The 13,468-nt window shown below is 35.0% G+C and overlaps 1 pseudogene; it reads right to left on the bottom strand.

Moving 5' to 3' along the window:
• Positions 1-9,238: 9,238 nt before the first annotated feature.
• LOC101700153 (eukaryotic translation initiation factor 5 pseudogene) lies at positions 9,239-10,578 on the bottom strand (annotated as a pseudogene).
• Between the last annotated feature and the right edge of the window lie 2,890 nt (positions 10,579-13,468).

The following is a 13,468-nucleotide window of genomic DNA, read 5'->3' as shown; positions in this document are numbered from 1 at the left end:
TCAGAAAAAATATTGTGCTTTGGTTTATTTTATTTTGTAAAGAAGAAAAACAAGAGGTCTATGGCTCTATTCAAATAAATGCAAATGCTCATCGTACACAATGTAATAATGAATCCATTACAACACTCCTATTATGTCAGTACATAAAACGCTTTAGTTTTCAAATTTGCCTCTTCTCATCTCTTTATCAAGAAAACTCAAGTTAATTGTAGTTTTACTTTTCTTGCTATTGTGACTTCTTATGGAGCAATTTTAGGCAAAGTAGAAACACTTGTATGTATGGGAAATAAGTGGTAGAGTAAGCTTGGAATCCAAAAGAAACAGGTATAACATTCCAGGTGATGTTTTCTGATGTTTTTTTAAAAAATGTACTTCATATTTCTCCTGCTTTTCAGAAAACATGTTTGGTAATATTTTTATGTCAAGTCTGAACTTTTAATTCAATCATTTGCTGAATATTAACCAAACACCAAATGGCAGGCACAATTTTGAGCATTAGGTATGCATCAGCAGGCAAAGCAATCAAGACCTCTGCTCTCTTAGAACCTTCTATCCACCAAGACAAATTATAATACTAAACATAAGAAATAAGTAAATTACATGGTTTGTTAGGTGATAAGCGCAATGGTAAAGGAAGCACGGGAGAATAAGGAGCTGTGAGTATTAGGGGAACAGTGGTTGTGAGACAGTCTTACTTTATAGCTGGCATTTTATCAAAAACCTGGAAGAGGTAAAGTTAGATAGGTATAAAGGGGAGAGAAAATAGATTTAAGCTGTAAAGGAGGAAAACTCGTTTTTTAAAATACTTTTCTAACTTCACTGCTGAGACTCCTTAGCAAGAGATAGAATAATGAGGTAAAGAAACAAATATTCATTAACATGTACAGAGCCCACCAAAAAATGTATACAAGCATCAGCAGTTCACTGTACTAATAAATGTCTGGAAGCTCATGGCCAGCAATTTGAGCACCTCTTGTAACTGAAGAGGCCAAAGGTAACTTGTATTAATCTCATGATGCCTCAATAAATTTAGTATTAAAACATTTATAGAAGTTTTCCTTTTCCTGATGTGTACATTTTTTGGCAGACTCTGTATATTTCATTTAAATACGGGAGAAAACTCAAAAAATGTGAGACTCAAAGTAGCTTAGAATTTCTGCTACTATAACATCTTTAAAATGAAAAAAACTAGTATTTTTCAGAGAAGTGTCCAGACAAAGGAAAAGGGTCTTAAATATCTAATTATTATACATGGTAAATTAATGGTAGACACAGGCCAATCAATACAATTTAGGCAGATTCCTCTTGTGCAATGTCTGGGCTAAGGGTCTAGGGGTATCTCAGTGTGTTTGGGCTGCTATTCCTACTATTCTGGAGGCTGAGAAGTCCAGCATTAAGGCATCAGGACATTCGCTGTCTGGCGATGTTCCCTTTTTGGACTGTGTGTGGTACCATCAGTGTTATCTTCAGATGGTGGAAAGGGAGAACTTTGATCTCCTTAGGCCTCCTAAGTACACCAGTTCCATTCATGACCTAGTGATCCTCCAAAGGCACTACCACACGTGTCACCACTTTGGGGCCAGCCATCAAGACATGAACTTTACAGGATGCAAATATTCATTCAGGTCACAGAAAAGTGGCTAAAGTCCATCTTGTGTGACTATTTTGGTCCCTTCTTCTACAGAGGGGAGGAGAGAAAATTCATAAAAGTATATCCTGCTTTGGGGCTAGTAGGGGGAGTGGAGAGCTCTTCTTCATATTTTCATCTTCTCAAGTGCCCTTATCTTAAAATAACACTTAATCCAAATTGGAATATTTTGGGGTGGCCTAGTCTGTTCCTCCTCAGAGTCCCTGGTGTAGGCATCTGCCTTGGTGTATGGAGAGTAAAATGTGCCTGGGCTTTTGGAAGGCAGAGTGCAGTGAGGACCAGAGGCTGGGGCTGAGTGGCTGAAGTGCATGTTAGAAAGAAAAATAAGATCAGTAGAGAGGTGTAATATCCACCTTCAAGGACAGTTCCTGTTGTTATCCGAGAATAAAATGCACGTAGTCAAAAGAAGCTGTTGAAAGGACATTTGGGAGGCTCTGATATAACAGAGATGAGAAATGGTGGTGATCCACGTCCTGGGTTTAACGGGTAGGATTCTGGATACACATTGAAGGCAGAGTCCCTAAAATATGTATTATTGTGTTAAAAATAGTATTCTACCTCTTTGCATAGGATGGAAATCACATACTGGAATCACATTGAAGAGATTCCATTTTCCTTTGTAATAATCCTAGACAAAATTTATTACTGCCTTTAACATTAAAATGTAAAATATCTACTTGGCTGATATTATATACAAAGTCTTCTTTTAAGGAGAGGTGATCGATGGTTGGAGATATGTTTCACAGATAATGGATGGATTAGTTTTAATATTAGCTTGGAGCCACTTATCGGTGGTACTCACCTGTAGTCCCAGCACTTTGGGATGTTGAGACAGGAGGGCTGCAAGTTCCAGCTCAGGCTGGGCAACTTAGAAATTTGAAATGTAAAAAAAAAAAATAGGGCCAGGGATTTAGCTCAGTGGCACTGCACCTGCCTCACAAGCACAAGGTCCTGAATTCAATCCCGGTACTGAAGAAAACAAAACAAAACAAAACAAAACAGTAAACAGCAACAGCAACAAAAACAACTGAGGATCTAGTTTAATGTGAAGGTCCTGGGTTCAATCCCTAGTACCACCAAATAAAATAAAATAATATGAAAGCACATGACTCTCCTGTGGTATATTGTTACTTATTCCTTCAAATACAAACATGTCTGGTTATCCTATGAATACTGAAATTCATGCTAAATTTCAAATTTAAAACTTTTCATAATAAACAGTATATTTAGCTAAAAATATATAAATGATCCATATATATGTATATCATATATATATTATCTTTTAAAATAAGAATAACTTTACCTTTTCTTTAATTAGCAAAATATTCAAAATATGGAGGCTGACATTCTAAAATGTTTTTAGATGTTTTAGATCTTACAATTTCTCCCTTTTCTTTAAGTGTCAATTCCGTTCAGAAAGAAAAACATATTAAGTGCCACCAATCTATTTAGAATTGTCTCAATATTATTTAACTTCACACATAGCTGCTCTTCATATCTTTGCCTCCCAATTATGAGAAAATGTCTAGCTTTTAAAAAGTTTTTTACTCTTTTATCTTTGTATCTATTTGAACAGCTTATTTTCTTCCCATAAATTTAAAGTTATGTCATAACTGATCTCTTGTCTTTCTACTGATATGAAGTTATATTTTTTAAATTTTAGGTTGTGAAAAGTGATATGATAGTGAAAAAGACAAATTTGAAAGTGATTGCAGTGAATACAAAAATAAGGAGTGGACACATCAACGTGGTGAAATCCAATTACCTTCCTAAACAGAATTCTGGAAATTCTGAAATCTTTTATATCATGTTCAGTTTGGCAAGCTTGCTCAAATTAACAGTTGAAAAAATATGTGTTAAAAATTTCAAAATTTCTTCTGTTCGAGTATTGATTACTTCATTTTTTTCTGGCAAAACTATTTTCTTTATTAAAAATTAGGCACATATCTCAATACTTCATGGACAATATTGCCTCAAATGGTAACCTAAATGAGAAAATGATCTCTTGGTAAATATTCTCGATTCTTGCTTCATTTCCAGTACTGAAGGATTCTTCATGCTTTATTTAGATCAATATCAGTTGTCAAATTAAGTGCTACTTACTCAATTTTTACTCATTCTACAGCTAGAAATTTCCCTTAGTATCAGCCTTGTACATCTGACTACAAATTAGCGAATCCCACATTTAATTTCCAATATAATCCTCTTACCATCTCACCTTTCCCAAACCCTGTAAAGTTAACTCCATCTTAATTAATAACACTACCAAATTCTCTAGCCCAGAACTTGGGTTCATCCTTCATTCCTCTTTTTCTCTCAGATCACATCTAGTCATTAGAATCTACTGTTTGTTGTAATTTCAAAGTATATATAATATCTAAACTTTTGTCTGAACCTCAGCCACAGATCAGATGATTACAACAGATTCCTAAATGGTCTCGCTACCTTCTCCATTGCTTCTTTATGGGTTATTCACATTCAAGTGAGCAATTTAAAACATAATCCATGTTTACATCACTTCTCTCCTGAAAATCTGCATTGGTGCCTGTTTCAATTGGAATAAAAGAAAAAGATTTTGGAATGGTGTATGAGCTTGTATGTAAGCTAGCCTATTGTTAATTCTCTTGCATAGAAATAGTGTTCAAAATCTAGCAGGGGAAGGGTCAGCACATCAGCATATCAGATGAAAATGCTGAAAATATCACCATAGGAATGAAAGCAAAACAGAGAAGTCTTATCACATGGTACTGTAGACTTTAATTACCTCAGTCCATGATTAGGTCAAGATCACAACTCCCCACTTAACTCTATGTGTCAAGAAGAGAAAAAAATGAAGAAAAAAACTCTCTGAAGGAACTCAGTATTGCCAAAGTCACCATAATTTTTTGCATAAAAAATTTGCTCTATTTTATTAAGTGTCATTGAGTATATCATGAGACTAGGACATCTTATCAGACATAAAGAGAAAAAATAGATAATAGAAGCAGATCCACAGATCATCTAGTTGTTAGAGATAGCAGATAGGAATATTAACATAATTCCATGATTAATACATCCAAGAAGGTAGAGGAAAACATGAAGATGAAAAGTTAGAGAATGTTACTACAGTAGAAAATGAAAAAAATTATATTTAAGTCTGAAATGAATAACTTTACAAAAATCAAAAGCAAAAGAATACAGAACTCAATAGAAAATCTCCAATTTGATTCATCAAAAGGGAAAGAATATAAAAGATGTATGGAACATATAGTTATGATTGGAGTCCAAGAAAGAGAGACAAAATGTAGCAGAAGCATTGTTTAAATAAGTAATAGCCAACCATTTTCTAAACTGATGGAAGACCCAGTAGAAAAACTCAAACTCTGCTAGAAATCATCTAGCAAGTTAAGATGAAGAAATAATATTCAGGCGTATAACAGCAAACCTTTGAGAACCAAAGACAGGTAAAAAATCCTAAAAGCATTAAACTAGATACTTTATCATCAATGTCTGACAGCTGATTACTCAGTAGAAATGATAGAAGCCAGAAATTAATAAAATGACATCTAAAACATGATCAGGGAAAGAAATGCCTAACAGAATTCTCTATGAAGCAAAATAATCATCAAAAAATATAAACAAAATAATAACATTCCCAAGCAAAAAATGAGAAGTCACCACTAGCAGATCTAATAGAAATATTTAGAGAATTTCTCTGGCAGAAGTAAAATAATGTGAACTAGAAACACAGAAATTCAAAATGTAAAGATAAATATGTGGACAATTCCTAACATAAAGTATTCATACAAAGTAATTATAATAATTTGTAGTGCTTCAGATATGTGAAGAATTAAAATGTGTGGCAATATAAAATATGGGAAGTGGAAATAAACAATTTATACTATTAACCTTCTTACATTTCCTAAACTCTCTCCCTAGAGTTACAAGTTAGGTAACTTCTAGTGTATTGATTGATAGTTTCACCAAATATTTTGCCATTGCATAATATTGTTACTCATTGTTTACATTTCTGATATCACTTTCCTAATTTTTTCTACCTGATCTCTAAACTAATGCTTCTCATTTCTTACTCCACTTCAAATTACTGATCTCTACACTTGTTAGAACAAATCAGATGTAGTAATGTTAGCTAACCAAACACAAAAATCCCACAAAGTTTTGGTGGATTTAAGGAACTGAAGATTTCGTTGCTCAGGTAATAGCCTTATACAGTTATCTTAGTTGATCCCTGCATCAAGTGATTCAGTACCTGGAACTCCTTCCACTATACATCTCCAGAATCCTTTGGGGCCTGGAAGTCATCTGCATTTTAGCTAGCATAAAAAAACGTGCATAAAGCAGAACTGTTGTTTCTCAGCCTAATGTGAAATACCTCACTTTGATTGTCATTACTGTGTATTGCTCTTTCTGCCAATATTATCTATTAGGTAGCAAAGGTCAGAATTTTGAACTTTTGGATGGAAAAACTCCTTCTCAAAAAGAACTCTTACAGTATTAAAAATAATAATTTTTTATTGGACAGCTTATCAATTCTGATGGCCTAGGGGTTTGATTGAAAAAAATAGTCTAATGGTAATAAATTTGTAAACAAAGCTGACCTCCCATCACAATAAACTCATAATATTAACTTACAAATAACAAATAGATTTGGTGAGGTATCTAGAGGGTGGTGACAAAAATGTCATGAATTTGGAGACATTATATAAAACCTCTTAATTAATTCATTTATCGGAGACAACATGCCACAAAAATAATAAGCATAAGTTGCAAAACAAATGTATGATTTCCTATTTATATATCATGAAAACAGGTATACAGTTTACTTGAGACAACTATTTGCATTTAGCCTATCTACAATGATCTAACTTAATTATTTAAAGGCATCATAACAATCAGTAAGACTTTTCTTGTACTTTCATAAATGATCACTAAAGTCAGTTATTTGAAATGATCACCATTCACTGCTCATTTTCATCTGTGAATTTAGATATTTGCTCTTTAATAGTTGATTTTGTGTAAGTTCTTTAATTTTTCCCTCAAGAGCAGTAGAATCATGAAGTTATACAAGCTTTCAAGATTTAGTCCTTCAAAACTCCTTCTACTTAAACATACCAGGAATAAAACAAAAATGTTTTTATTTGTATTGAAATGCGCATTTAAAGACATTGTGCTGATGTGCTTCACTTCTCAAAATCCCTGTCATGGTTCCACCTGAAATGGCCCCAAGAGCCTCAAGTGTTGGAAAGATGACTGGACCATGGGAATCATAGGGCTGACTTACTGTTATGAGGGGGTTCTGGCAGGAAGAAGCGAGTAACCAAGGGGTGTGACCCAAAGAGTTTATCTCCTTTTTTGATCCTTTCATCTCTCTCTGCTTCCTGGCTGCCATGAAGTGGGCAGTTTACCTCCACCCAGACCCTTCCTCCCTGCCACTGACCATGCAAGGACTGAAACTTCTGCACCTGAGCCAAATTAAACCTCTCCTCCCTCAAGTTGGGAGTGTCAGATATTTTGTCTCAGAGAGGAGGAAAGTGACTAAGACATCTGTCATGCTTCTACATTTACACTGCAGAGACAAATGATAATCATGGTCTTCTCATTGGTGACCTAAGCCCACACTTCTAGAGGACAGAGATGAATGTTTCCATGATACAAATTCAAACTCATGGGCCATTGGGATATATTAGATATTTGCCACAATACTGAGCTAAATTAATTGGAGAATGTATTTTCTGAGATGCAATAACAACACAACACATAAAAATGTCATATTAAACCTAAAGTAAATATCTGCTCCTAATTATTCATACTAGCTATTTAATACAGAAATACTTTTTATGTTTTATAAAGAGCAACATTTGATATATGTGCTGCCAAAGTGCGCACAAGAGCATCACTTAAAACAATTCTACAAATATATTTACTTGCTGCTCAAGGTGGCCTTTTAAAATCTATTCTCTGTGATTTGCTGAGGTTATACCTTCTATTAGTTTGCTGAACCCACTCAGATTCAATGAAACATTGTCACCTGTTATCTAATTTTTCTCTCCTTATTAAATTAGTGCATAAAAACCATATTTATAAAGCACTGGGTTTATTTCCTTGAGTTAAGTTACCCTTCAAAAGGCACCTTACTCTATGCTACAATAAAGATGCTATTAAAAGTTTTAAAGATATGAAATTCTAATTAGGTCTGGTCAGACATACATTAAATTTTTATTATTGTTAATTTGTCCTTGATTTATTATTGCATACAATGGTTGCATGTTTTATAAGCTTAGTAGCAAACGATTTATTTTCAACTTTATAATGATCATTAATGCCACAAAGAACCTATTGAATTTTCTTTTCTTTCTGTTTTCATTTTTCTTGGCATAACATATTCATTTGAATTTCATAATGGAGATTTTTGAAGTAGATGAAGACCTAGATGTGAGATATGTATCTTACTTTCATGGCCAATAATGGAAACATTTAAATATATATATATATATATATAATATAATCCTATATATCATTTAAATATACACATATAATTTTATATAAGCATATATAATTTATATATGATTTAAAAAATATATATATGTATGTGCATGCACCAGAATAATGGAAATCTTGGTCATTGTAAAGATTGTAAATTACTTGAAAAATACAATTGTCTTATATGTATCTTCTTTTCGCAGTACTGAGGATTGAGCCCAGAGTCTTGTACCTCCTAGGCAAGTGCTGAATTATTAAGCTATATCCCAAGACTTTAGCTGAATAATTTTTAGCCTCCAACAGTACCAAAAGGAGTGGACCAAAGAAGAGGGAGAGAGTGTGGCTCAGAATAGAATGGAAACCTCAGCAGTCCCAGAGAAGTGAGTGAGAAACCACATCAGAGGCCATCAGAGGCCTCCAGTTACCCCGTGAACACTGACTGTCTGCCTGTTTATTTTCCTTAGTTTCTCTTTGAAAATTGTTGTGATTTTCAGCTTTTAGGACTGACATATATTGCTTTAAATTTTTCTCAGCTTTGTGTTTTCTAATACTAACATAAATATATTTGAAAATTTGTCTTCATAGCTGTTTGTTGCTAACATATAAAAAGAAAACTGATTTTATTTTGTCTTTGTTTATTATTACCTTGTTAATTAACTTATTCTTTCTACCAGCTTCTCTTATAGTTTACTGAAATTTTTGCATATATATATAAAATATATATAATATTCAACTTTTATATCATTCCTTGTTCTACTTTATTTAGAAATGTCAATACATTTGGTTTTATTGTAGTCAAATTGTGTATATAATCTTTAACCTATGAATAAATGCACTTTTGCTTTTTGCTTTGAAGAATGACCAAAATCAAATCTATTTTTATAACTGTACACATTAGATCCAAATATGTCCACTGCTAGTTTTTCCAAAAGAAACATGCTATAAATAAGCAAACTCCATCTGCTCACCGATGTGTATGGACTCCCTTGATGTCTCATTGGGCTTAATTACAGACCACTCACAGCCATAGTTTTTAGTATAAAGTGTAGCACGATGTTAATGTTAAGCCGTTTTAGCTTTTGCACTTACATTTTGCACTTTGGCTGATAATGGAGAACAATATGCAGCATTACACTGTTAGCTAGGTCGCTTCCATCCTTTTAAATGCCATCGATATCAATGTCACTGCCCTTGTTACCAGACTTCAGAGTTTCAACTTTCTGTACACTGGCAGTCTTCAAATACATCACCTCAATGCTCTCGTCCTCACCTTCCTCACCACCAGAAGATCCTGCCTCTGTCCTCAGGCATTTTATAAATGGCTCTTTGATGTGATTCTCTTTGCCACCTTCGTTTGAAATGTACTTCTTAGAGGCTCTTTCAACCCACTAATGATGGTCTCCCCTTTGAAAGCTCTACCTCATACATCTCCCTCAAGATATGTGCGATATTGGAGAGAAGCCGAGCTGGGTGTATTGCCACGATACACTGCACACACCATGGAGAAGGTACCATTGGGCTTTTAGCTGTGACAGAATCATAGGAAGTGGCAGCTGTATTTCCTAATTTGTTCTCTAATCTCATTAAAGAGAACTTCAGTCATAAGAAGAGGGCCCAAGGGTTTTAGATTTAATCTTTCTGCTTCAGCCCCAATTTCTTTGTCAGATGAGTCAATAACGCCCTCTTCATTCGGTCTCCTAACAAAATATCCTGTTTAGGATATTCCCACACTCTTGTCTAGTTCTTTCCAAATCATCATTGAGTGTCAGGACTTTGGCATGGACACCGAGTTCATCCATTCTGTACCTTTGAGCATCCTCAGTTGTATCCTTCATGAGTCGTCAGCCTCTGCTTTTCCCAGAGCATAGGGGGAGGACGGATTTTGTTGGATGGGGGTGGCTTCTCACTGCTGGATGTGGAGCCATTTTCCCTGTCTTTGCCTTTTCTACTTTTCTTTGCCTTTTCTTTCTTTCCTGTACCACTACCAGTGTTCCCAGGTGAGTTTTTGATTATGAATGTGCAGAGTTTATGATGAGTGTCAAGCATGGCTAGACCGCAGCCTCTGCAAGAGTTACCTTTTGTTTGCTTCTTCAGATTCCCGTGCAGATATGTTTTAGGATTCTCATACTTGGTACTGAGAACAGATATTTTTAGGAATCCATTCAACATGTCTTGTGGCTTATTCCCTTGTGAGATCGAGTGACAATGTAACAGTCATTCTTTACATCAAACTGAGGCTGTGCTACCTGCTTACAACCACAGTATTTGGTGAAATACATCAGAGGCAGCTTATGCACCTTTGTGATGTCAACCACATTGGCTGTGACTGTCTTGATTCCATTTCTTTCACCCTCAACCTTGGCAGTCAGACCAAGCTTCTTGTGGCGGTAGAACTGGTCTGAAATGCTGTGGTTGATGTTGACAGACATTTTGGCTTATTAGTGACTTTATCAGTAAGATGAAGAGATCTTTGATTGCAGCTTTTTGGATTTTCCTCTTTGAAGAAGGGATGGCATAAACGACTATAAGAGTTCTGAGTCTCACATGAGAAAGATTTTGCCACTGAGGCTGAAAGCTTCTTTGCTTTGTTTCCCCAACACAGGTACCAATGGCTGCGCAACACCTTGTTTTCATCAAATGAAGACACACACTCAATGCAATTTGGCCAGAACCAGCAGGAGAGGCTCTGGAAACCGGGTGTGAGCAGCAGGAGGGGCTGTCTCAAGTGAGCTCCATGATCGCACTGGCAGAGCTGAGCCTGGAATGCTCCCGTTCTGACGTGCCTTGGGTTTTCACTGCTTTTTAAAAACAATTCTTACATTTTCCTTGCCTTGTTGCATATCCTAAAGTCGCCTGTAAAATTTTGGGTAGAAGTGTTGAGAGTGGGCATTTTTTTTCTTGTTTACTATTTTAAGTGAAAATACTTGATATTTTTACTTTTGTAGTTGTAGACTATTTTAGATATGCTTTATCACATTGAAGAAGTTCTGTTTCTAGTTGTAAAGAGTGATAAATTTAAATTTTTTTCCAATGTCTATTGAAATAATTATACGGCTTATTTAATATGGTGGTATACATTGATAGAGGTTTAAGTGTAGAGCCAAATGTGATGGTTAAGCTGAACTGTCACCTTGAGTGGATTAAGACACTCCCATCAAGGTGATGGGGGTGCCAGTCTCATCGGTGGAGGAGTCCACTGATTTCCACAGCTGAAGGAGCTGATTAGCAGTGGTGCCCAGTTGAAAGTGGGTCACTGGATTGGCCTGCAGAGGTTATGTTTCTTCCTGGTAGAGTTTTTCTGCTCTGCTTGCTGGCCACCCTGTAGTGACAGCTTTGGTCCATCATGCTCTTCAGCAATATACCTTCCTTGGAGCCAGCCTACGATGGACTGAAACATCTGAAATCGTGAGCTAAATAAACTATTTTCTCCTGTGAGTTGTGTATGGCCGGGACTTTGTCCCAGCAATGGGCAAGCTGATAATCACATTATTCTTGCATGACTGTGTTAAACCTCACTCAGATAAGATACATTATTTTTATATATTCTTGCATAATAATTGATAATATTTTGTTACAAATTTTTACATCTAAATACACGAAGGAGTATTCTGAAATTTTCTTTTGTCAGATATGGGGCCGAAGATTATTCTGATATTACAAAGTAAGTTGAGAAATTGTCCCTTCTCTTCTCTAAGTTTATCCATTAAAAAAGTTAAAGTTAATACTGTGGTCTAAACATCCTCCTGAATTCACCTTTACAGACAAAATCCTCATTGAGGCTGACATTAAGATGTGGGGCCATTTGCCCAGCTCCCGAGTCATGAAGTGCTTTGCCTTCCTGATGGCTTACTGCTTCAGAAAGGACAGGAAGGAACCAGTGTAAGCTTTGTTTTGAGCTTCCACCTTCTGCCAGGTGAGGGTGATGTCTAGACAAGAAAGGCTGGCACCTTGATCTGGGACTTGCTGGCCTCTAGAACTGTGGAAAATAAAGTTCTTTCATTTATAAATTGCCCAATCGGTGGCATTTTGTTATAGGAGTACTACAGAAATAAGACAGCTGGGAATTACTTCTATTTTAAATGTTGGATAGATTTCACCACTGAAGCCATCTGAGCTCAGAGCTTTCCTTATGTAAGAACACCAATAAAAATTTAGTATTTTAAAAAATAATAATTAAAATTTTCAATTTCTTGTACCAACTTTAGTAAAATGAGTTTTTCAATGAGTTTTCCATTTCATCTAAGGTATTAAATTTAATGGCATATTTTTCATAATATCTTTGTAATACTTATAACAATTTTTAAATAATGCTAACTTTTATTTCTGGTAATGGTGACTGCTTCTTCCTCAGTATTTTTCTTGGTTATTCTCACTAGAGATTTTTTATTTTTCTGAAATTATAGCTTCCTATATTTTTTGTACTGCATTTTTCTGAAGTATTCTTATTCTTTATTGTGGCTTTATTGTGTTTAAATTGTTGTTTTTGTAATTTCTTAAAACAGAAGCACAGATACAATTCTTTTAAACTTTCATTTTTCTCTAAGAATTAAAATTATGATTTTATCAGATTAACACTTTAGCTGCATCATGTATGTTTTGATATGGTACATTTTAACTATTTTAAAATTTAAAATTTTTAATTTGTTATTACCACATGTTTACAATACATAATGATTACATTCTTTATGTGGAGTTGTTACATGTACATGCTACATCCTAATTGTTTTTTCTCAACTCTTTTTTGTATTTTAATTATTCTTTAGCTTGGAATAATATTTCCATTCCTCTTTGATTTCTTAAATTATTTGTTAAATATTGTTTATTTTCAAACATTTAGATATTGTCTACTTAGAAAACATTTTCATTTTTATTAGTTCTAATTTAATTCAGTTGAGGGTCAGAGAGTATAATAGTATTATTATAAATCTTTGTAATTTACTGTAATGTCTTGTATGGCCCAGATCATGGTATGTCTCCATAAATCTTCCAAATGTACTTGTTAAGAATGTACATTCTGGCTGGGTGTGGTGGTGCACACCTGTAATTCCAGTAACCATGAGGCCGAGACAAGAGGATTGCCCCAAGTTTGAGGCCAGCCTGGACTACACAGCAAGTTGAAGGCTAGCCTAGACTACATGGGGATACCCTGTCTCAAAAAAAGTACATTCTGCACTTGTTGTGTGTGTGCATTAGCCACTTTTATGTCATGGGACAAAATACCAACATTTACTACTGAAAGGAGAAGAGTTCTATCTGGTTCACATTTGCAGGGGTTCAGTCCATAGTCAGCTGGCCCTAGGACAGCAATATCACAGTGGAAATGCCTGGCAGAAGACAGCA

Source organism: Heterocephalus glaber, unplaced genomic scaffold, assembly GCF_053883595.1.
Source record: "Heterocephalus glaber isolate CG9 unplaced genomic scaffold, H.glaber_assembly_v1.0 deba00001550, whole genome shotgun sequence".
NCBI classification, from domain to species: Eukaryota; Metazoa; Chordata; class Mammalia; order Rodentia; family Bathyergidae; genus Heterocephalus; species Heterocephalus glaber.
The sequence above is the reverse complement of the archived record's forward strand: the minus strand, read 5'-3'. Positions and strand labels throughout refer to the sequence as shown.